Genomic DNA, 25090 nt, shown 5'->3' on the forward strand with positions numbered 1-25090 from the left:
TTGGAATGCACGTGTTGAGTGAGGGCAGATCTTTTTCTAAAAATCTGTCACATCAGCATGCTTATGTTGGGAGGATTTATTGCAAGCTAACCAGATATGTTCGATGTATCTTCTTTCAATGCTATGTATTTAATATAAATTATTAATTAAACTATTTTGGATCACATATAATTTAATTTCAACAAAATCACAACAGAAGAAATAGCCCTAGGAGTAAAACAGTAATTAAATTTAAGGTGATTCTGACTCTACATATTTTTTAGTTGATTAAATTGGAGTATTTGTCCTTTCCCTGTTCCAGTCTACTACCTGATAGAAACATGATTGTCCTTAAATTCACATCTGATCCTGACACTTTCATCTGAAGATTTTTCACTGAATTTCCAAGAAAAGCTCCAAGCTTGTTGGGCTATCCTGCCCCAATTTACCCCATTACCATTACTGCCACTACTGCTACTTCTGCAATACACAGGTAAATATACATGCACGTATACATTATCAGGATAAATCTTCATTTTTATTAATGATTGGACACCTTCTTTTAGAAATTTTTCTTGGCATCTCAATTTGGATTGGACTTCATACTCCAAATCTATTACCTTTTGCCCTATTCATCAATTCATTATATTGGACAAGCCCTTTTATACATCTCTTTTCCTTACTATACTTCGTTTTAGAGATTTTTGTGATGAGTATGAATCAACTTGTTTGAGCCAAAGTGCCCAGATATTTGATGGTTCTGGATGTTTCTGTGAAGATATTTTTGGATGAGATTAAAGTTTAAATTGGTAGATTTAGAGTTGAGCAGATTACTCTCCATAACATGGGTGGGGCTTATTCAATCATTTAAAGACCTTAATAGAACAAAAGGGTAATTGCTGTGGCTCAGACAGTAAAGAACCTGCCTGTAATGCTGAAAACCTGGGTTCGATCCCTGGTGGCAACCCACTCCCAGTGTTCTTGCCTGCAGAATTCCATGGACAGAAGAGCTTAGTGGGCTACAGTCCATGGGATGGCAAAGAGTCAGACATGACTGAGTGACTAAAACTTTCCCTGACCTCTTTTGAGCAAAAGGAATTCTGCCAGTAGACTACCTTTGGATTCAAACTGCAAGTCTTCTGCGTATCTCCAGCCTGCCAACATACTCAACAAATTTTAGATTTACCAAGCCTCTAAACCAGTTCCTGAATTTCTCTTTCTCTCTCTCTCTCTCCACACACACACACACACACACACAGGTCCTGTTTCTCTGGAGAACCCTGAGTAATATAATCATGTAGTATGCCTTGTTCATTTTTGTCTGCCTACTGTATTTCACAGTACTTGGAACAAAATAGTTATTTCACACTGATTGAGTAAAAAAAGAATATTCTAACACATTTCAGACACTATTTAATGATTTAAAAAGAAATAAGACTCAAATATCACTTCAGGAAGCCTATTGTCTATTGTGAGAGATAAAAGTTGTACATAAATGTTAATAATACAAAGTAGAAAGAAGTGTCACAAGGAGAGATTAATAATTGACCATTTACAGTGTTCAAGAGAGTATCAGTATGCTAGGAGAAAGACTCCCTCTCTAGGATCTTAGAGCACTTTTACAGCACAAGTCAGAGAGAGCTGTTGTGCTTAGGGTAGAATCACTCCTTTGAACACCTCCATTTCTGGATGTCTAGAGAATACCAACATAGCAAGAGTAAAACACCTTCTCAACCCTTCTCTCATCTCAATACTCACAGCCTTGCCAAAACTATCTTCCTTGAGACCACTGAAATTTTCTCCTAATGTCCTGTGTTCCTTTTCCTTTTATATCCCTCAAAAAGCTAGGACTCTTACTATCTCTCATTCCTTAGACTCTAATCTCCATTTAGCTCTGTGTTCTGCTTTTTCTGACTGGATATACTATTTCTCTCATTTCCTAAAAATCTTCCATTGATCCTTCTGAAACCTGTGTAAGTCAGCATCAAAATCCTCTATTTTAAATATTTTTTCTGAATTTCTGTTCATATTCTTGATGTAAGGAAAGTTCTGGACTTTCCAGTGTTTCTTTTCCCTGAGAAATTTGTTTAATTAAAAGAATTTGATGAGTACCACACCCTTATTTGCACTGTGACAGTTTCCTTGCTGCCAGACAGCTAAACTTTAAGCTAAGTTTTCATACTATAACTTTTAAAATCAAGTCCTCTCTTTAAACTAACAATTTCTATATTACTTAGGTTAGAATGTGTTGTAACACACTACCCACAAATGTCACTGGCTTCATATAGCAAAAATTCATTTCTTTCATTTTTCTCTTAGCTGAAGCCTCTGTTATATGTCATCTTCACTCAGGAATGCAGAATAATGGAGAATCCATCATCTGTAATGTTACTGCTGCTGCTGCTAAGTCACCTTACTAGTTGCTTATAAAATGAAAAAGGAACATGGTGGAAAATTAGCAGGTACTAAACTCCATGTTGTAGTGACTCACAACAAGTCCACACATATTTCACTGGCCAGAGAAAGTCACAAGGCCACATCTAATTTTATGGGGACCAGGAAATGAAATTCTACCATAGGTAGAATTCTACCATAGGTCAGAAGGAGTGGAACCAGAAATACCCTGAAAAACACCAATACCTACTACAGCCCTTAAACCAGAGTAGATATAACCATGGTAAAAAAGACAGATTAACGATACTCCATGTTTAATCTCAGCCTCTACCTGGAGTTCCCTTTGGAAAGTATTTTGATGATGAATTCTATCCTCCAAATTATTTATAAAACCAAAACATAAATAAAAGGGAGAATAGTCATTTGACCCTACTCATCTATGAAGAATTCAAGTTTGCCACTCAAGGAAGTGTTTATGTTTAAATATAAGTGTTTTATGGTTAAAACTTATGTTTATGTTATGTGACCATTGTAAGTGTTAGTTGCTCAGTCGTGTCTGACTCTTTGCAACCCCATGAACTGTAGCCCACCAGGCTCCTCTGTCCAAGGAATTATCCAGGCAATATTACTGGTGTGGGTTGCCATGCCATTCTCCAGGGGATCAGGCATCAAACCCAGGTCTCCCATGTTGCAGGCAGATTCTTCACCATTTGAGCTACCCTGGAAGCCTATGTGACCAACTGAGCTATGAGGGAAGCCCTTGTGACCATTAGCAAAGGCACTCTCTTTATAAGAATGACTTAAACCCACATGTCATTCATGGAAAAATGGATTTTTCCAGTTTTACATTTTTAAATAATTTCATATTCTCATCTTTTCTATCTTCTTAGGAGGTATTATTATTTTGATACTTATATCTGGCATATAATATGTATTAAAAAGGCAGTTTACCAGACTTACAGACATAGAGGAAAAACTTAACAGCTACCAGGGACAGAGAGGGAGAGGGAGGAATATATTGGGAGTTTGAGACTGAAATGAACACACTATTGTACTTAAAATAGACAACCAATAAGAACCTACTGTAAAGTACAGGGAACTCTGCCTAATGGAAAAAGAATTTGAAAAAGAAAGAAATAATATATTTTTTAAAATTTATCCTATAAAAAAGCAGTTTCCTATGTTTTGATTTTCATATTTACTGATAGCTATAAGTCTTAAAGTATTTATATGCTAAATTTATTTCTACATAAATAAAATATACAGGATTATTTTGGACTATATATCAAACCATCTGTTATCACTTTCTTTTATTATTAATATATTTTTTTACATCAATGAATAAAAATAATTATTTTCTAATACTATATGAATGTTAGGAAAAGAATGCCACCATGTTGTTGAATAAAAACTTTTCAAAAATGACTTTATCAAAAATATAAATAGATATTAAATCAGGGGCTACATTTTTATCTGAGTATGAATAAATATAATAACTTTAAAATCATGAATACAAAAGTTTTCTTAGTTTTTAGTCAATTTATTTTATTCCCCAAAATAAACTGGAGAAAATATGTACTTAGGTTTATTGTTAAAGACTATCTACATAATCATTATTCATGTAATGTTGCAGAACACAAATTCACTAAGAGATCACTAAGGCTTTTTCATTTCAAGACCAGAATATTATTCAACATAATAAATAAGTTTTATCAAGTACCTACTGATTGTCACCTGTTTGGATCTTATTGCCAAAAATGTTAGCTAGAAATGGGCTTTGTTCAATTATACTTTGTTCACTCACTCTGTAAAAGTATTCATTTGCTCTACAAATGCATCCCTATCAGAATCCCATAGTTATTTTAGAAGGAGTCAACAGATTTAAGAAATGTAAATTAGTGAATCATGTAGTATACTGGAAGTCAAAATGCACTGTGCATGCATGCTAAGTAGTTTAGTCATATCCAACTCTGTGACCCTATGGACTGTAGCCTGCCAGGCTCCTTTGTCCATGGGATTCTCTAGGCAAGAATACTTGAGTGGGTTGCCGTGTCCTCCTCCAGGGCGGTCTTCTAGAGACCCCCCTGGAGGTGTGTCCTTCTAGAGAAGGAACCCAACCTGTTACATTTCCTGCATTGTCATGCAGATTCTTTACCACTGGTGCTACCTGGGAAGCCCAATATGCAATATAGGGACAAATAAATTAAAGAGAGGGAGTGAGGTGAACAGATAGATGAAAGAGCTGGGGCTATGTTGAATGGAGTGTCTGCAATCTCAATATGTCACTGATACCATTCTCCAATTGTTATGTTCTTTCCACTCTCAAGAATCTTTGTATCTACTTTTAAGTAGTTATGAAAGTTTCATTTTTTTAATTGTCCTGACTCACCACAAAGTCTTTCCAAAATAAAGGCAAACTTTATCATAAAAAAAGGAAGTGAATAGCATTGATTTTAGAGTAGTCAACAAAAACAACTTACAGCAAATTTACATAGCATACTGCTGGTATAGTTTTAGTTGCTGAATGGCTATACTAAGCCTTGCACACTTTTATTTGGCAAAATGGTAATAATGTCGGATATTTTTAGATGAAGAACATAGGAAACTTTTGCTTGAAATATGAAATACATAATATTGTGATGGAGACTAGGACTTTTGTTAAATTATAGATGGGAGACACTTCATTTTTACATTGTAATTTAAGCAGTTATTAGGTACTGACTACTGGTTCCATATTCTCATTTCACATATCTAGTGAACTCCCTTTTCAGTATCCTTTGATATGATCAATTCTCAACAATTTGATTGGGACTTTAAGCAAATAGAGTTTAAGCAAATAGTACTTAAGCAAATAAAGGTGAGTTATCACATTTCACAGATCACAGGCAAAATTCCAAATTTGACATGTGGAAAAATATAATAAGAGGAGAATTTTCCTAAACTTATTTTGAGTAAGAATTCTATCATACAAGAACTCTCTCTCTTTAAAAAAAGACAAACAAAAACAAGCAAGCAAAAAAACCCTTAAGCTTTAGTCCTCTGATTTCATCAGTAACCATTTTTACAATTTCGTTATTTTTTATAGTGAAGTTTTCTTGTAAGCTTCAGAAATGACAACTATTAAATTATAACCCTTTAATTCAATATACCCTTTGCTCTTTCCTTAAAATGTATCTTCATTGGTGAGTCACATTCTCCTATTCCTTTCAACCCATGAATCATTGTGCCATTTCTCTGGTATAATTACCTGTGCTGCTTTCATGTAGTTACTGGAAGAGGCATCATATAGAGTTAGTGAATTTCTCTTGGAAATTATAACTTGGATTATGTCCAATTCTAACATAATTTCTTAGATATTTTCTCTTATTATGTTATTACAATGGAAGAGAATGCATGAACTTTTTAAACCTATCACCCAAAATAACTGTAATTACAACTGCTTTTATTTATACAGCATCTTCTGGCTGAACATTTACAAACACTTCAGAATTATGTTGTAATGCAGCAATAATAATGAGGGCAAATATATATTGTTGGGTTGGATTAATCTTTTGTTTTGTTTTGTTTTTAGTTGATTATTGCTCACAGAAGCTGGATAATAAACATTAGCATAAGCTGTGATTTGTTAAAAACATCTAGTGTGCTTTAAGCTTTGGTTCATATTAAGATTTTAAAATGTAGACAGTATCAAGAAATTTCTTTGATTTCTTCCAAAGAGATGATACTCTTGATTGTAAGTTTAGTTGACTAAGGGTTCTACTTTGTCTTAGCATTGTGTCCTTGTATCCTCTAAAGTATTGTCTAATTAGATTTGTTTTGTGAGTTAATTCTTAGTAAATAGGAAATTAATTGAAGTAGATATATACTGCCTTTGTTTTAATGTGACATTGTTTTCACTTATTTATGCAGACACATGGGCATCTGATAAACTGTAGAATAAAAAATTATCACAGTTTTAGAAACATTGTTCTTAAGTTGTGGTAATCTAATAAGTTACTTTGTCTTCATTATTGAATAATATATGGTAATTGAGCCTAACATTCTAGGTGATGGGATAACTATTGGATAAGCTAAAGGAAAAAGGAAATCTTTGCTTTAGTTCTAAAATCCTTTCATTGCAATATTCTAGTGTGGCCCATAGAATTAGAAAACAAAATTTTCCTCAGTTAAAATTCTGATTCTATAACTAAATTGTTAAAGGAACTTGTTTAACTCACTGGCATCTCAGTTTCTATATCTATAAAATGGTAATAATAATATATACATTAAAAGCTAAAATGAAAATACATCATATTGGGGATATTTTAGGGCCAGATAGAAATATAGGATGTATAAGAAATGAATCTAGAGAAGTATGCTAAATGTAGATAATAAAATATCTTCCTTTTTGCCAGGGTAGGAATATTGGTTTTTATTCTATTCTGTGAATGGATCCATTGATGTGTATTAGTAATAAAAGTATTGCAATCCTTTCACATTTTTGGAAATGTCCTTTAACAATTGATGATAGTGATCTGGAGGATAAATAATGGAGGATTGCATTTCATGGCAAAAATTGAAGGGGATGATAGACTTGTAAGTACACAAGACAGGAAGCAAAGTTGAATAGAGGTTGAGTATACAGCCTTTCGGAGAAGGCAATGGCACTCCACTTCAGTACTCTTGCCTGGAAAATCCCATGGACAGAGGAGCCTGGTGGGCAGCAGTCGATGGGGTCGTGAAGAGTCGGACACGACTGAGCGACTTCACTTTCACTTTTCACTTTCATGCATTTGAGAGGGAAATGGCAACCCACTCCAGTGTTCTTGCCTGGAGAATCCCAGGGACGGGGGAGCCAGAGGGCTGCCGTCTATGGGGTCGCACAGAGTCTGACACGACTGAAGCGACTTAGTAGCAGCAGCAGCAGCAGCAGCAGCATACAGCCTTTGAAATTAAACAGTCTGGATTATTTTCCAGCTTAATACCTCTGGGTCTCTGGGTAATTTACATAATGTCACTCCTCTAAATCTCATTTTTCTCATGTGAATAATACAAATGTTATAAATCTTCATAATATGGTAGTAAAGGTGGTATGAAATAATGCATTTATGATACTTAGCACAATGTTTCAGTTCAATTCATTTCAGTTGCTTCATTGTATCCAACTCTTTGTGACCCCATGGACTGCAGCAAGCCAGTCTTCCCTATACATCACCAACTCCGGGAGCTTGCTCAAACTCATGTCCATTGAGTCAGTGATGCCATCCCACCATCTCATCCTCTGTGGTGCCCTTCTCTTCCTGCCTTCAATTTTTCCCAGCATCAGGTGTTTTCCAATGAGTCAGTTCATCTCATCAGGTGGCCCAAGTATTGGAGCTTCAGCTTCAGCATCAGTCCTTCCAATGAATATTCAGGACTGATTTCCCTTTGGATGGACTAGTTTGATCTTCTTGCTATTTTAGGGACTCTCAAGAGTCTTCTCCAGCACCAGAGTTAAAAGAATCAATTCTCTGTGCTCAACTTTCCTTTTTAAAATTTATTTATTTTTTAATTGAACAATAATTGCTTTGTAGAATTTTGCTGTTTTCTGTCAAACCTCAACATGAATCAGCCATAGGTATACATATATCCCCTCCCTTTGTACCTCCCTCCCATCTCCCTCCCCATCCCACCTCTGTTTGAGTTTCCTGAGCTATACAGCAAATTCCTGTTGGCTCTCTATTTTACATACGGTAATGTAAGTTTCGATGTTACTCTTTCCATACATCTCACCCTCTCCTCCCCTCTCCCCATGTCCGTAAGTCTGTTCTCTATGTCTGTTTTTCCATTGCTGCCCTGTAAATAAATTCTTCAGTACCATTTTTCTAGATTCCGTATATAGGCATTAGAATATGATATTTATTTTTCTCTTTCTGACTCACTTCACTCTGTACAATAGGTTCTAGGGTCATCCAACTCATTAGAACTGACTCAAAGGCATTCCTGTTTATGGCTGAGTAATATTCCATTCTATGTATGTACCACCACTTCATTATCCATTCATCTGCCAGTGGACTTCTAGGTTGCTTCAATGTTCTAACTATTGTAAATAGTGCTGCAGTGAACACTGGGATACATGTATATTTTCAATTTTGGTTTCCTCAGGGTATATGCCTAGGAGTGGGATTGGTGGGTCATATGGTTGTTTTATTTGTATTTTTTTTTAAGGAATCTCCATATTATCTTCCATAAAGGCAGTCTGAATTTACATTTCCACCAACAGTGCAAGAGCATTCCCTTTTTTCCACACCCTCTCCAGCATTTATTGTTTATAGATTTTTAATGATGGCCATTCTGACTGGTGTGAGGTGATATCTCATTGTAGTTTTGATTTGCATTTTTCTAATAATGAGTGATGTTGAGCATCTTTTCATGTGTTTGTTAGTCATCTGTATGTCTTCTTTGGAGAAATGTCTGTTTAGGTCTTTTTCCCACTTTTTGATTGGGTTGTTTGTTTTTCTGGTATTGAGTTGTACGAGCTGCTTGTATATTTTGGAAATAAAATCCTTTGTCAGTTGTTTCATTAACTGCTATTTTCTCCCATTCTGAGCATTGTCTTTTCACCTTCTTGATCGCTTCCTTTGCTTTGCAAAAGCTTTTAAATTTAATCAGGTCCCACTTGTTTACTTTTGCTTTTATTTCTATTACTCTAGGAGGTAGGTCATAGAGGATCTTGCTTTTATATATGTCATTGAGTGTTCTGCCTATGTTTTCCTCAAAGAGTTTTATAGTTTCTGGTCTTACATTTAGGTCTTTAATCCATTTTGTCATTTGTCTGGTGTTAGGAAGTGTTATAATTTCATTCTTTTACATGTAGCTGTCCAGTTTTCCCAGCACAATTTATTGAAGAGTCTGTCTTTTCCCATTGTATACTCTTGCCTCCTTTGTCAAAAATAAGGTACCATAGGTGCATGGGTTTATTTTCGGGCTTTCTATCTTGTTCCATTGGTTCATATTTCTGTTTTTGTGCCAGTACCACACTGTCTTGATGACTGAAGCTTTGTATAATCTGAAGTCAGGAAGGTTGATTTCTCCAGTTCCATTCTTCTTTCTCAAGACCGCTTTGGCTATTCAGAGTCTTCTGTGTTTCCATATGAATTGTGAATTTCTTTATTCTAGTTGTGTGAAAAATGCCATTGGTAATTTCATAGGGATCACATTGAATCTATAGATTGTATTTGGTAGTACAGTCATTTTCAGAGTATTGATTCTTCCTACCCAGGAATATGGAATATCTCTCCATCTGTTTATGTCATCTTTGATTTCTTTCATCAGTGTCTTATAATTTTTTGTGTACAGTTCTTTTGTCTCCTTAGATAAGTTTATTCTTAAATATTTAATTCTTTTTTGTTCCAATGATGAATGGGATTGATTCCTTAATTTCTCCTTCTGATTTTTCATTGTTGAGTTCAGTTCAGTTCAGTTGCTCAGTCGTGTCCGACTTTTTGCGGCCCCATGAATTGCAGCATGCCAAGCCTCCCTGTCTATCACCAACTCCCGGAGTTCTCTCAAACTCATGTCCATCAAGTCGGTGATGCCATCCAGCCATCTTATCCTATGTCATCCCCTTCTTCTCCTGCCCCTAATCCTTCCCAATATCAGAGTCTTTTCCAGTGAGTCAACTCTTCACATGAGGTGGCCAAAGTATTGGAGTTTCAGCTTTAGCATCAGTCCTTCCAAAGAACACCCAGGACTGATCTCCTTTAGAATGGACTGATTGGATCTCCTTGCAGTCCAAGGGACTCTCAAGAGTCTTCTCCAACACCAAAGTTCAAAACCATCAATTCTTCGGCAATCAGCTTTCTTCACAGTCCAACCTTAACATTCATACATGACCACTGGAAAAACTATAGCCTTGACTAGATGGACCTTTGTTGGCAAAGTAATGTCTCTGCTTTTGAATATGCTATCTAGGTTGGTCATAACTTTCCTTCCAAGGAGTAAGCGTCTTTTAATTTCATGGCTGCAGTCACCATCTGCAGTGATTTTGGAGCCCAAAAAAAATGAAGTCTGACACTGTTTCCACTCTTTCCCCATCTATCTCCCTCGAAGTGATGGGACCAGATACCATGATCTTAATTTTCTGAGTGTTGAGCTTTAAGCCAACTTTTTCACTCTCCATTTCACTTTCATCAACAGGCTTTTTAGTTCCTCTTCACTTTCTGCCATAAGGATGGTGTCATCTGCATATCTGAGGTTATTGTTATTTCTCCCTGCAATCTTGATTCCAGCTTGTGTTTCTACCAGTCCAGCGTTTCTCATGATGTACTCTGCATAAAAGTTAAATAAGCAGGGTACTCCTTTTCCTATTTGGAGCCAGTCTGTTGTTCCATGTCCAGTTCTAACTGTTGCTTCCTGACCTGCATACAAATTTCTCAAGAGGCAGGTCAGGTGGTCTGGTATTCCCATCTCTTTCAGAATTTTCCACAGTTTATTGTGATCCACACAGTCAAAGGCTTTGGCATAGTCAATAAAGCAGAAATAGATGTTTTTCTGGAACTCTCTTCCTTTATCAATGAATCAGCAGATGTTGGCAATTTGATCTCTGGTTCCTCTGCCTTTTCTAAAACCAGCTTGAACATCTGGAAGTTCACAGTTCACATATTGCTGAAAGCCTGGCTTGGAGAATTTTGAGCATTACTTTACTAGTGTGTGAGATGAGTGCAATTGTGCGGTAGTTTGAGCATTCTTTGGCATTGCCTTTCTTTGGGATTGGAATGAAAACTGACATTTTCCAGTCCTGTGGCCACTGCTGAGTTTTCCAAATTGGCTGGCATATTGAGTGCAGCACTTTCACAGCATCATCTTTTCGGATTTGAAATAGCTTAACTGGAATTCCATCACCTCCACTAGCTTTGTTCGTACTGATGCTTTCTAAGGCCCACTTGACTTCACATTCCAGGATGTCTGGCTCTAGGTCAGTGATCACACCATCGTGATTATCTGGGTCATGAAGAACTTTTTTGTACAGTTCTTCTGTGTATTCTTGCCACCTCTTCTTAATATCTTCTGCTTCTGTTAGGTCCATACCATTTCTGTCCTTTATCAAGCCCATCTTTGCATGAAATGTTCCCTTGGTATCTCTAATTTTCTTGAAGAGATCTCTAGTCTTTCCCATTCTGTTGTTTTCGTCTATTTCTTTGCATTGATCGCTGAAGAAGGCTTTCTTATCTCTTCTTGCTATTCGTTGGAACTCTGCATCCAGATGCTTATATCTTTCCTTTTCTCCTTTGCTTTTCACCTCTCTTCTTTTCACAACTATTTGTAAGGCCTCTGCAGACAGCCTTTTGCTTTTTTGCATTTCTTTTCCATGGGGATGGTCTTGATCCCTGTCTCCTGTACAGTGTCACAAACCTCGTTCCATAGTTCATCAGGCACTCTATCTATCAGATCTAGGCCCTTAGATCTATTTCTCACTTCCACTGTATAATCATAAGGGATTTGATTTAGGTCAAAACCACTGAATGGTCTAGTGGTTTTCCCTACTTTCTTCAATTTAAGTCTGAATTTGGCAATAAGGAGTTCATGGTCTGAGCCACAGTCAGCTACTGGTCTTTTTTTTGCTGACTGTAGAGCGCTTCTCCATCTTTGGCTGCAAAGAATATAATCAATCTGATTTTGGTGTTGACCATCTGGTGATGTCCATGTGTAAAGTCTTCTCTTGTGTTGTTGGAAGAGGGTGTTTGTTATGACCAGTGCATTTTCTTGGCAAAACTCTATTAGTCTTTGCCCTGCTGCATTCTGTTTTCCAAGGCCAAATTTGCCTGTTACTCCAGGTGTTTCTTGACTTCCTCCTTTTAATTCAGTCCCCTATAATGAATTGGACATCTTTTTGGGGTGTTAGTTCTAAAAGGTCTTGTAGGTCTTCATAGAACCATTCAACTTGAGCTTCTTCAGCATTACTGGTTGGGGCATAGACTTGGATTACTGTGATATTGAATGGTTTGCCTTGGAAACGAACAGAGATCATTCTGTCATTTTTGAGATTGCATCCAAGTACTGCATTTTGGACTCTTTTGTTGACCATGATGGCTACTCCATTTCTTCTGAGGCATTCCTGCCCACAGTAGTAGATATAATGGTCATTTGAGTTAAATTCCCCCATTCCAGTCCATTTGAGTTCGCTGATTCCTAGAATGTCGACATCACTCTTGCCATCTCTTGTTTGACCACTTCCAATTTGCCTTGATTCATCGACCTGACATTCCAGGTTCCTATGCAATATTGCTCTTTACAGCATTGGACCTTGCTTCTATCACCAGTCACATCCACAGCTGGGTACTGTTTTTGCTTTGGCTCCATGCCTTCATTCTTTCTGGAGTTATTTCTCCACTGATCTCCAGTAGCATACTGGGCACATACCAACCTGGGGAGTTCCTCTTTCAGTATCCTATCATTTTGCCTTTTCACACTGTTCATGGGGTTCTCAAGGCAAGAATACTGAAGTGGTTTGCCATTCCCTTCTCCAGTAGACCACATTCTGTCAGATCTCTCCACCATGACCCACCCATCTTGGGTTGCCCCATCCTCTTGGATTTCTTTCAGCAGTGTTTTATAATTTTCTATATAGAGATCTTTAGTTTCTTTAGGTAGATATATTCCTAAGTATTTAATTCTTTTTGTTGCAATGGTGAATGGAATTGTTTCCTTAATTTCTCTTTCTATTTTCTCATCATTAGTGTATAGGAATGCAAGGGATTTGCATTCTCTGTGTTGATTTTATATCCTGCAACTTTACTATATTAATTGATTAGTTCTAGTAATTTTCTGGTGGAGTCTTTAGGGTTTTCTATGTAGAAGATCATGTCATCTGCAAAAAGTGAGAGTTTTACTTCTTCTTTTCCAATTTGGATTCCTTTTATTTCTTTTTCTGCTCTGATTGCTGTGGCCAAAACTTCCAAAACTATGTTGAATAGTAATGGTGAAAGTGGGCACCCTTGTCTTGTTCCTGACTTTAGGGGAAATGCTTTCAATTTTTCACCATTGAGGATAATATTTGCTGTGGGTTTGTCATATATAGCTTTTATTATGTTGAGGTACGTTCCTTCTATTCCTGCTTTCTGGAGAGTTTTTATCATAAATGGATGTTGAATTTTGTCAAAGGCTTTCTCTGCATCTATTGAGATAATCATATGCTTTTATTTTTCAATTTGTTAATGTGGTGTATTACATTGATTGATTTGTGGATATTAGAGAATCCTTACATCCCTGGGATAAAGCCCACTTGGTCATGGTGTATGATCTTTTTAATGTGTTGTTGGATTGTGATTGCTAGAATTTGTCAAGGATTTTTGCATCTATGTTCATCAGTGATATTGGCCTGTAGTTTTCTTTTTTTGTGGCATCTTTGTCAGGTTTTGGTATTAGGGTGATGGTGGCCTCATAGAATGAGTTTGGAAGTTTACCTTCCTCTGCAATTTTCTGGAAGAGTTTGAGTAGGATAGGTGTTAGCTCTTCTCTAAATTTTTGGTAGAATTCACTGTGAAGCTGTCTGGACCTGGGCTTTTGTTTGCTGGAAGATTTCTGGTTACAGTTTCAATTTCTGTGCTTTTGATGGGTCTGTTAAGATTTTCTATTTCTTCCTGGTCCAGTTTTGGAAAATTGTACTTTTCTAAGAATTTGTCCATTTCTTCCACGTTGTCCATTTTGTTGGCATATAATTGCTGATAGTAGTCTCTTATGATCCTTTGTATTTCTGCGTTGTCTGTTGTGATCTTTCCATTTTCATTTCTAATTTCATTGGTTTGATTTTTCTCCCTTTGTTTCTTGATGAGTCTGGCTAATGGTTTGTCAATTTTATTTATCCTTTCAAAGAACCAGCTTTTGGCTCTGTTGATTTTTGCTATGGTCTCTTTTGTTTCTTTTGCATTTATTTCTGCCCTAATTTTTAAGCTTTCTTTCTTTCTACTAACCCTGGGGTTCTTCATTTCTTCCTTTTCTAGTTGCTTTAGGTGTACAGTTAGGTTATTTATTTGACTTTTTTCTTGTTTCTTGAGGTATGACTGTATTGCTATGAACTTTCCCCTTAGGACTGCTTTTACAGTGTCCCACAGGTTTTAGGTTGTTGTGTTTTCATTTTCATTTGTTTCTATGCAAATTTTGATTTCTTTTTTGATTTCTTCTGTGATTTGTTGGTTATTCAGCAGCATGTTGTTCAGCCTCCATATGTTGGAATTTTTAATAGTTTTTCTCCTGTAATTGAGATCTAATCTTACTGCATTGTGGTCAGAAAAGATGCTTGGAATTATTTCAATTTTTTTGAATTTACCAAGGCTAGATTTATGGCCCAGGATGTGATCTATCCTGGAGAAGGTTCCGTGTGTGCTTGAGAAAAAGGTGAAATTCATTGTTCTGGGGTGAAATGTCCTATAGATATCAATTATGTCTAACTGGTCTATTGTATCATTTAAAGTTTGTGTTTCCTTGTTAATTTTCTGTTTAGTTGATCTATCCATAGATGTGAGTGGAGTATTAAAGTCTCCCACTATTACTGTGTTATTGTTAATTTCTCCTTTCATACTTGTTAGCATTTGTCTTACATACTGCGGTGCTCCTGTGTTGGGTGCATATATATTTATAATTGTTATATCTTCTTCTTGGATTGGTCCTTTGATCATTATGTAGTGACCATCTTTGTCTCTTTTCACAGCCTTTGTTTTAAAGTCTATTTTATCTGATATGAGTATTGCTACTCCTGCTTTCTTTAAAACTCCTAGAGGAGAACATAAGCAAAACACTCTCTGACATACATCACAGCAGAATCCTCTATGACCCACCTCCCAGAATATTGGAAATAAAAGCAAAAATAAACAAATGGGACCTAATTAAACTTAAAAGCTTCTGCACAACAAAGGAAACTATAAACAAGGTGAAAAGACAGCCTTCAGAATGGGAGAAAATAATAGCGAATGAAGCAACTGACAAACAACTAATCTCAAAAATATACAAGCAACTCCTACAGCTCAACTCCAGAAAAATAAATGACCCAATCAAAAAATGGGCCAAAGAACTAAATAGACATTTCTCCAAAGAAGACATACAGATGGCTAACAAACACATGAAAAGATGCTCAACATCACTCATTATCAGAGAAATGCAAATCAAAACCACTATGAGGTACCATTTCACGCCAGTCAGAATGGCTGCGATCCAAAAGTCTACAAGTAATAAATGCTGGAGAGGGTGTGGAGAAAAGGGAACCCTCTTACACTGTTGGTGGGAATGCAAACTAGTACAGCCACTAATGGAGAACAGTGTGGAGATTCCTTAAAAACCTGGAAATAGAACTGCCTTATGATCCAGCAATCCCACTGCTGGGCATACACACTGAGGAAAACCAGAATTGAAAGAGACACATGTACCCCAATGTTCATCGCAGCACTGTTTATAATAGCCAGGACATGGAAGCAACCTAGATGTCCATCAGCAGATGAATGGATAAGAAAGCTGTGGTACATATACACAATGGAGTATTACTCAGCCATTAAAAAGAATACATTTGAATCAGTTCTAATGAGGTGGATGAAACTGGAGCCTATTATACAGAGTGAAGTAAGCCAGAACGAAAAACACCAATATAGTATACTAACGCATATATATGGAATTTAGAGTGATGGTAACAATAACCCTGTATACGAGACAGCAAAAGAGACACTGATGTATAGAACAGTCTTTTGGACTCTGGGAGAAGGAGAGGGTGCGATAATTTGGGAGAATGGCATTGAAACATGTATAATATCATATATGAAATGAGTCACCAGTCCAGGTTCGATGCACAATACTGGATGCTTGGGGCTGGTGCACTGGGACGACCCAGAGGGATAGTACAGGGAGGGAGGAGGGTTCAGGATGGGGAACACGTGTATACCTGGGGCAGATTCATGTTGATGTATGGCAAAACCAATATAATATTGTGAAGTTAAATAATAAAATAAAAAATAATAAAAAATAAAAAAAATTATATGAATGATGGCAAAAGTGTAATAAATTCCAATCACTGCTACTAGCTCTCAAAATCAACATAATATTTTCAGGAACCAATTTATCAATATTCATCAAAAGCCATAACATATGTGTACCTTTTTAGACCTAGTAAATCTATTTTTCAGAATATAATCTAAGCTATGTGGAAAGTTACATGCTTGCATATGTTTAATGAAATATTATTATAACAAATTAAATAAAATGGCAAGATATAAAAAGCTAGATACTAATGAGAAGAAATATTGCATATCCCAAATGTTCATCTGAAGATGATATAATGGATAACCTTGTCCTAGAAGATATAAAGGTTGAATGGGAAATTGTACATATTCTGTGATTATAGCAATTATAAAATAACAATGGCATAAGATTAATACAAGGAAATTAAAAAGTTATTTTAGATCAGGATATTGTGATAATATTCTTGCCTTTCTCAATTTCTAATACTATGAAGCATGTTTATGTTGGCTTTATAAAGGAGAAAATATGTAACAAAACTTGCATATCAGATAATGTGGTTTATGAGTCTACTTTATTTTGGTAATTGGCTACCTCTTTTTCTTTGCCCAATTTACTGTTTTTTAAAATTACTTATTTATTTATGTATTTTATTTTTTGACTGTGGTGGGTCCCTATTTACTATTTTTTAAAATTAGTTTTCTCCCTTGCTTCAAAACAGCCTTTAAAATCTATAACCTTACAATGGGGAGACTGATGGTGGTATTATTGCAATAATAAAAAAAAAAAGGAATTAAGGAGGGAAGAAAACATTTTTTCTTACCTTTAAATCATTTAGGAGATAATATTTATTCTAAAGCCTTTGCTCCTTATTTGATCTCACCTCTCCATTTGAGTTGTTATCCTGATAACATCCTGTTTTTAGCACTAATGTTCATGGCAGTTCAGACAGTGGGGTGAGGTGGTTGAATTGTCTGCAGTCTGAACGTTTATTGTTTATGTTTTCCCAAAGGCATCTGTTCCAATTACCTTTATTCTGCTTTTCTCTCCTACAATAGAAATATAGCACCATATATTTTTCCTTTGTTTCTGCAATAGGGGAAAATGGTATCAGATTTTTATATTTTTATACCAGTTCTTAAATGTAACTTCCTCAGATACAACATTTACTGGGACATGATGCTATCACCATTTTTCAATTCCCCTTTTCCCCCAGTACAGAAAATTCAGACTATAGAGTAATTTACCAATATTGAAGAATAGGAAATACATCAGAAATTCATGCAATAATTCTGTAATAGTGATACTTTGGTCAACTGGACCCTTAGCTGGGTCTTGACCTGTCCAAGACCCCCTGTCTCATCCAGGGAGGTTCTTTTTTTTTTAATCATATTCACTTAGCCAATAACAAAACTGATGCTGAAACTGGAACAGCACAAGCTTTATTCAATGGCCAAAGAATGGAAAAGCAGGAACCTAGCTCCCAGATCAACTTCTCAACCCAATTTGGGCCGAGACACCAAATATACAGGGTTATAGGAAAAGACCCTGATGCTGGGAAAGATTAAAGGCAGGAGGACAAGGGAACTAAAGAGGATGAGATGGCTGGATGGCATCACTGACTCAGTAAGCATGAGTTTGAGCAAACTCCAGGAGATAGTGAAGGACGGGGAAGCCTGGTGTGCTGCAGTCCATGGGGTCACACAGAGTCAGACATGACAGCAACTGAACAGCAACAAGGTAAAAGGGAGGGAACTAGAAAGAGAGGGAGGAATATTCATGAGTTATCTGAAAATAGGGATGTGGCTTGGACCCTGAACTGATGCAACTCTCCTTTTCAGTTTTATTTAGGCTTTTCTTGGTTTTTGTCATAGCAATTGTCAACTGTCATGGTGCTGGTGGGTGTGTCATTTAGCATGCTTTATAATGAGCAAACCACAAGGCTCAAAGTCTACTGGAATTCAAATCCTCCACCATCTTAGATCTAGTTGGTTCTAAGGGTTCTTGCAGCTTCCTCCTGAAACCTAGATAAGAGTAATTGGTTTCTATTTGAGGGAGGGGCAGGATATAATTCTGGGGCAGTAGCCTTGGTAACAATAGTTCTGTGAATCACTGATACCTCCTTTTTCCTTAAGAAAAACAGTTTTCTGTTTCATATCTATATAAAATTATAGATGGAGCAATAATAGTGGTAATGTGTTTTTTAATAGTACGTTGAATGGGAACATGAGCAATCAGCTAAAATTCAGAGTGGTATTAAGAAGACACTTGGGCTCTACTACTGAAGCTGCAGTTCTCTGTGATGATAGATCAGATACCTAATCTTTGTATGTGTCTCATTACCTATTGCTAGCATCCCCTATCCAGTTGTAAAAATGTTAGTGAATAAAATTATAGCACTGGCAAATAGATTCTTATCCAAATTAAAGAAATAAGCAAGGCAATATGAATATTCATGAAGCAAAATTATATTTGTCTAATGTTCAAAACTCCAGCATTTTAAAGTGAGGATTTTGCAGTGTTAACTTATATTCCCAGAATTCTAGCTGCCTGGAAGTCTAGGATAGTGCTTTGTGGCACATAGATATATAAAGTATCTAATCTAGAACTACAAGCATGAAAATGATTAATATTCCTCTAAAAGATTCCAATTAGCTAAGCAACATAATTCATGAACAGTGGCACTGTTAACTTGTGAATTATTAATATCATATTTAGGATAATTTGGAAAAAATTGTAAAAAATGAAAATTATTTTTGTCATATTTATGGTACTCTGAGAAAAATTATCATATACCAAGGCAAATGAATTGGACTCAAATACTTTAACCAATTTAATCAGAAAGAGTGCTAAAAAAATTACAAGATGGGACTCTAGTTAATTGCTTGAAAAGAATGATGTCATGTCTAGTTCTGTCCTTTAATAGAATTTTTAGCTTAATGTTTCTTCTTTCATTTGTGACATAGAACACAACTCAGAAAGAAAACTAGCATTGTATGGTGTTTTATTTGAACACTGACTTTGAATTTTCTTTTTATCTTTTAATAAATATATGCAAGTCACTGTATTATTACCAAAGTAACTTGATCAGTTAGAAGTCAATCAAGATTGAAAGCATGTTAAAATTGTAGCATGCTACAAAGTGTAATCATCAATATAGAAAAGTATTAACAATAAATAAAATTGAGTATGGATACATAATTTAAAAAGGAGAAATAAAAAAGAAGTAAACATATTAAAATGGTCAGTGTTAATAAAAAGTTAAATGTGTAACATCATATTTTTCCTAATAAATCTGCAAACATAAACTGAAAATAATTCTGCAAGTGTGGAAAAAGAAACTGCTAGTGGAGTATAATTGAGCAGATTATTTCTAAAGATTTTAAGATTTGAAGGTATCTTTATCTAAATCTAATTTCAATATGCAGTATTTGCTCTAAGGGAGTAATTAGAAATATGCTTTCTAAAAAGTTTTTATGTATTTACATAGTCATTCTTCACATTTTCTTATTTTTTTCTTTCTGTGACCAGAAGATGGGCATTCCCTGCATTTTTGTCTCTCTTTAAACATTAAAAGGCCTGTAGGATTTTAAGACACCAAGTATATGTTCATAATAATCAAATTCTTGTGATAATATTTACTGATTCTATGCGACAATTTTCCTGGGTAGTGTGAGAGAATGGAAGGGATGTGAGAGTCTCCTCATTCTGAAATCCTCACAAGGATTTCAGTGGGGTCATTGCTTCCCTCCCTGCCCCACAGTTTAGTAATTTATTTTAAATTTGGGTAATTTCAGATTCCACAAATAAAATTAAAGAACAACAATATTTTCTTTGAATATTTTCTTCTGTATACTGAGGGATCTAAAACACTACAGCATGTGAGGCAGAAGGCTGATCCAGCAGTCACTTATTTTCCTACCAAAACACCGTCTCTACCAGCTTCTCAGTTTTTAATGGGAAAACAGCCACATGTCCTTGTAAGCTTTATTTCATAAAGGACTACTTTTTGTTTATAACTATAAACTTGTATCACCTATGTTAAAAGCTATTTCACATTCTGCATCATTTTAGAATTTATTTTCAAAGCGAAATAGTTTCAATGTTTTATTCACTTGGGCTTTTTCTTTTCTTCTTCCTCATTCTTTGAAAAACAGCTTGTATTCAATCGTGAAGAATCTGATTTACACTCTGTAGTCTTCAAAGGAAAAAAAAAAACACTCTTAAATTTAATATATGTAAACAGCTTACAATATGTACTATCTGAATGCACTTAAAACTCTCTTATTTAAAGAAAAGCTAAAGCAAAGATACTGTTACGTGACCATGAAAAACTGTCAGTGCCAACAAAGACAACACTAATGAGCATATCCTGTATTGAACTTAGGTGTTCTCCAAATTATTTGAAAATGAATCACAGACAACTTGCCTGACTTCTAAATGAGCATAGAAGGCCCTCTAACCTATGCAGCTTACCTCATTATGCATGTAGAAAATGCTAGTTTGTTTTTGCTCACTTTATGTGTAACAGATGCCCTTATATTGTGCTGTATCCTATGCTTTTTCTGCGGGACCATTTCGTTCAGGAACAAAGAGCACCATGATTTCAATCTGTGTGTATTTACTAACACTTCCCTGATATTTGTGTATGTAGGACATTGTGGTGTTTAGATCACTGAGTATACAGCAAAAAGAATACATTGCTTCTGTCTTGATTTCATTGTTTTTTTTTTTTTTTGATTAGTGTTTTATAAGCTTATGGAAGGAAATAGCGTTAAAACGTGTTTTTTTTTGACATTATGATTTCTGTTAATGTTCACTTCCCATGGGAGAACATGGCATTAGTGTTTTTAATCTTAAGGAAAATTTATACTATGTTGTTTCAATCTCTTGTCCTAGCCAATGGAAAAAAATAGATATAATCGTTAAATAGTATACTTTCACTACTTAAATTTAGCTATTATATATGGTTACTTTAATAGGAACATAACAGTATCTACCCCACTTACATTGCAGTTGTGACAGGAATAATACCTACAAGCTTCTTGGGCATTTGCTTCTGCTTGTTGAAATTATTCTTGCTAATGGTATCTTCTTGGGATATGAACTTTTTAATTTTTTAAATGAATATTCTTTTTATAGTGACAGGAGGTATGGAATTATTGAAACTCCAGAAAAACAGAAACCTGTGAAAAAAAGGAATATAAAATTTTTTATTTGAAGATGAATTCAATCTCTATAATTTAATGGCACATTCTTTTTTGTCTTTCAATCTGTGTTACTGGTTTTTGTACATAAGATGAGACTGTTCCTTGAATAACTGGCTTATATGATTGAAGTATTGTTTCTAATCTAAGACTCTAGTGTTTGATCTCTACTCTGATTCCATCATAAAGTTCCCTGGTGGCTCACTTGGTAAAGAGTCTGCCTACAATGTGGGAGACTCAGCTAGGCTTTCCAGGTGGTGCAGTGGTAAAGAATCGACCAGCCAGTGCAGGAGATGGTTCAATCCCTGGGTCAGGAGGATTCATTCCCTGGAGTATGAAATGGCCATCCACTCCAGTATTCTAGCTTGGAAAATTCCATGTACAAGGTCTGGTGGACTACAGTCCCTAGGGTCACAAAGAGTCAGATATGATTGAGTGACTGACCATGAACTGATTCTATTAGCTCTAATACTAAGTCAACAGATAATAATTGAAGACTATATCATGCCATCATTTCAAACTCCACCTGTTTAAAAAACAAAGCTGTTCTTTCCTTTCATGTTCATTTGACTTTGCATTTCTAATTGTTGAAAGTCATTTTCTTCAGAGTAATACATGCCTATGATTAAAGTGTCAAAGGATCCTAAAGAGATTAAACTTGTGTGTCTTTCTGCTCTCATCAAATCACTTTTTAATATTTTTATATGTCATTTACATTCATATTTCTATTGGGCTATTTCAATGATGCATTTTTATATTGACTAACATGGTAGCTGAGAATTACCATTCTTATAGCATACCCCTACTTCTGATCCTTCCAGTGTTTTCTTTATAATTGCATTAATTTTTGGTTAAATCAAGAGTCAATGTTTATATTGCTATTAGACTGTGTCATCACTGTTATAGTTCCTATCTCATGGAACTTTTTCCTGTTGATAACAATTCCTTAATTTTCTTTTTTTTAGTTTTCTTTGTAATATCACTATTTCCCCATGTGTTCTACTTTAGTTTGGTTCAGTTCAGTTCAGTCGCTCAGTCATGTCTGACTCTTTGGGACCCAATGCACTGCAGCATGCCAGGCCTCCCTGTCCATCATCAACTCCTGAGGTTTACTCAAACTCATGTCCGTTGAGTTGGTGATGACAACCAATCATCTCATTCTTTGTTGTCCCCTTCCCCTCCTGCCTTCACTCTTTCCCAGCATCAAGGTCTTTTCCAATGAGTCAGCTCTTTGCTCAGCTGGGCAAAGTATTGGAGTTTCAGTTTCAACATCAGTCCTTCCAACAAACAATCAGGACTGATCTCCTTTAGGATGGACTGATTGGATCTCCTTGCAGTCCAAGGGACTCTCAAGAGTCTTCTCCAACACCACAGTTCAAAAACATCAATTCTTCGGCGCTCAGCTTTCTTTATAGTCCAACTTTCACATCCGTACATGACCACTGGAAAAACCATAGCCTTGACTAGACGGACCTTTGTTGGCAAAGTAATGTCTCTGCTTTTTAATATGCTGTCCAGGTTGGTCATAACTTTCCTTTCAAAGAGTAAGTGTCATTTAACTTCATGGCTGCAGTTACCATCTGCAGTAATTTTGGAGTCGGCAAAAATAAAGTCTGCCACTGTTTCCACTGTTTCCCCATCTATTTCCCATGAAGTGATGGGACCAGATGCCATGATCTTAGTTTCCTAATGTTGAGCTTTAAGCCAACTTTTTCACTCTCCTCTTTCACTTTCATCAAGAGGCTCTTTAGTTCTTCTTCACTTTCTGCCATAAGGGTGGAGTCATCTGCATATCGGAGGTTACTGATATTTCTCCCAGCAATCTTGATTCCAACTTGTGCTCAACCAGCCCAGTGTTTCTCATGATGTACTCTGCATAGAAGTTAAATAAGCAAGGTGACAATATACAGCCTTGACGTACTCCTTTTCCTATGTGAACCAGTCTATTGTTCCGTATCCAATTCTAACTGTTGCTTCTTGACCTGCATACAGATTTCTCAGGAGGCAGGTCAGGTGGTCTGGTATTCCCATCTCTTTCAGAAATTTCCACAGTTTATTGTGATCCACACAGTCAAAGGCTTTGGCATAGTCAATAAAGCAGAAGTAGATCTTTTTCTGGAACTCTCTTGCTTTTTCGATGAATCAGCAGATGTTGGCAACTTGATCTCTGGTTCCTCTGCCTTTTCTAAAACCAGCTTGAACATCTGTAAGTTCATGGTTCACATAATGCTGAAGCCTGGCTTGGAGAATTTTGAGCATTCCTTTACTAGCGTGTGAGATGAGTACAATTGTACAGTAGTTTGAGTGTTCTTTGACATTACCTTTCTTTGGGATTGGAATAAAAACTGACCTTTTCCAGTCCTGTGGCCTCTGCCGAGTTTTCCAAATTTGCTGGCATATTGAGTGCAACACTTTCACAGCATCATCTTTTAGGATTTGAAGTAGCTCAACTGGATTTCCATCATCTCCACTAGCTTTGTTTGTAGTTATGCTTCATAAGGCCCACTTGACTTCACATTCCAGGGTGTCTGGCTCTAGGTGAGTGATCACGCCATCATGATTATCTGGGTCGTGAAGATCTTTTTTGTATAGTTCTTCATTTCCAAGGCAAACCATTCAATATCACGGTGATCCAAGCCAATGCCCCAACCAGTAACGCTGAAGAAGCTGAAGTTGAACAGTTCTATGAAGACCTACAAGACCTTTTAGAACTAACACCCATGGAACTAACACCAAAAAAAGATGTCCTTTCATTACAGAGGACGGGAATGCGAAAGTAAGAAGTCAAGTAATAGGCAAATTTAGATCTCTAGTCTTTCCCATTCTATTATTTTCCTCTATTTCTTTGCACTGATCACTGAGGAAGGCTTTCTTATCTCTCCTTGCTATTCTTTGGAACTCTGCATTCACATGGGTATATATTTCCTTTTATCCTTTGCTTTTTGCTTCTCTTCTTTTCACAGCTACTTGTAAGGCCTCCTCAGAGAGCCACTTTGCTTTTTTGCATTTCATTTTCTTGGGGATGGTCTTGATTCCAGTCTCCTATATAATGCCATGAACCTTCATCCACAGTTCATCAGGCACTCTGTCTATCAGATCTAGTCCCTTAAATCTATTTCTCACTTCCACTGTTTAATCTTAAGGGGTTTGATTTAGGTCATACCTGAATGGTCTAGTGGTTTTCCCTACTTTCTTCAATTTAAGTCTGAATTTGGCAATAAGGAGTTCATGACCTGAGACACAGTAGGCTCCAGGTCTTGTTTTCACTGACTGTATGATGACGACTTCACCATCTTTGGCTGCAAAGACTATAATCAATCTTATTTGAGTGTTGACCATCTGGTGATGTCCATGTGTAGAGTCTCTTCTCTTCTGTTGCTGGAAGAGGGTGTTTGGTATACCAGTGAGTTGTCTTGGCAAAATTCAATTAGCCTTTGCCCTGCTTCATTCTGTACTCCAAGGTTAAATTATGTCAAATAACTGGAAAACGTGCAAGCATATCAGTCTTGATTTTTACCTAAAATTCCTTCCTTGTTTCCTTCTCTTCCTTT

Source organism: Bos grunniens, chromosome 4, assembly GCF_055505025.1.
Source record: "Bos grunniens cultivar Pamir isolate PY7600 chromosome 4, Bosgru_T2T1.0, whole genome shotgun sequence".
NCBI lineage: Eukaryota > Metazoa > Chordata > Mammalia > Artiodactyla > Bovidae > Bos > Bos grunniens.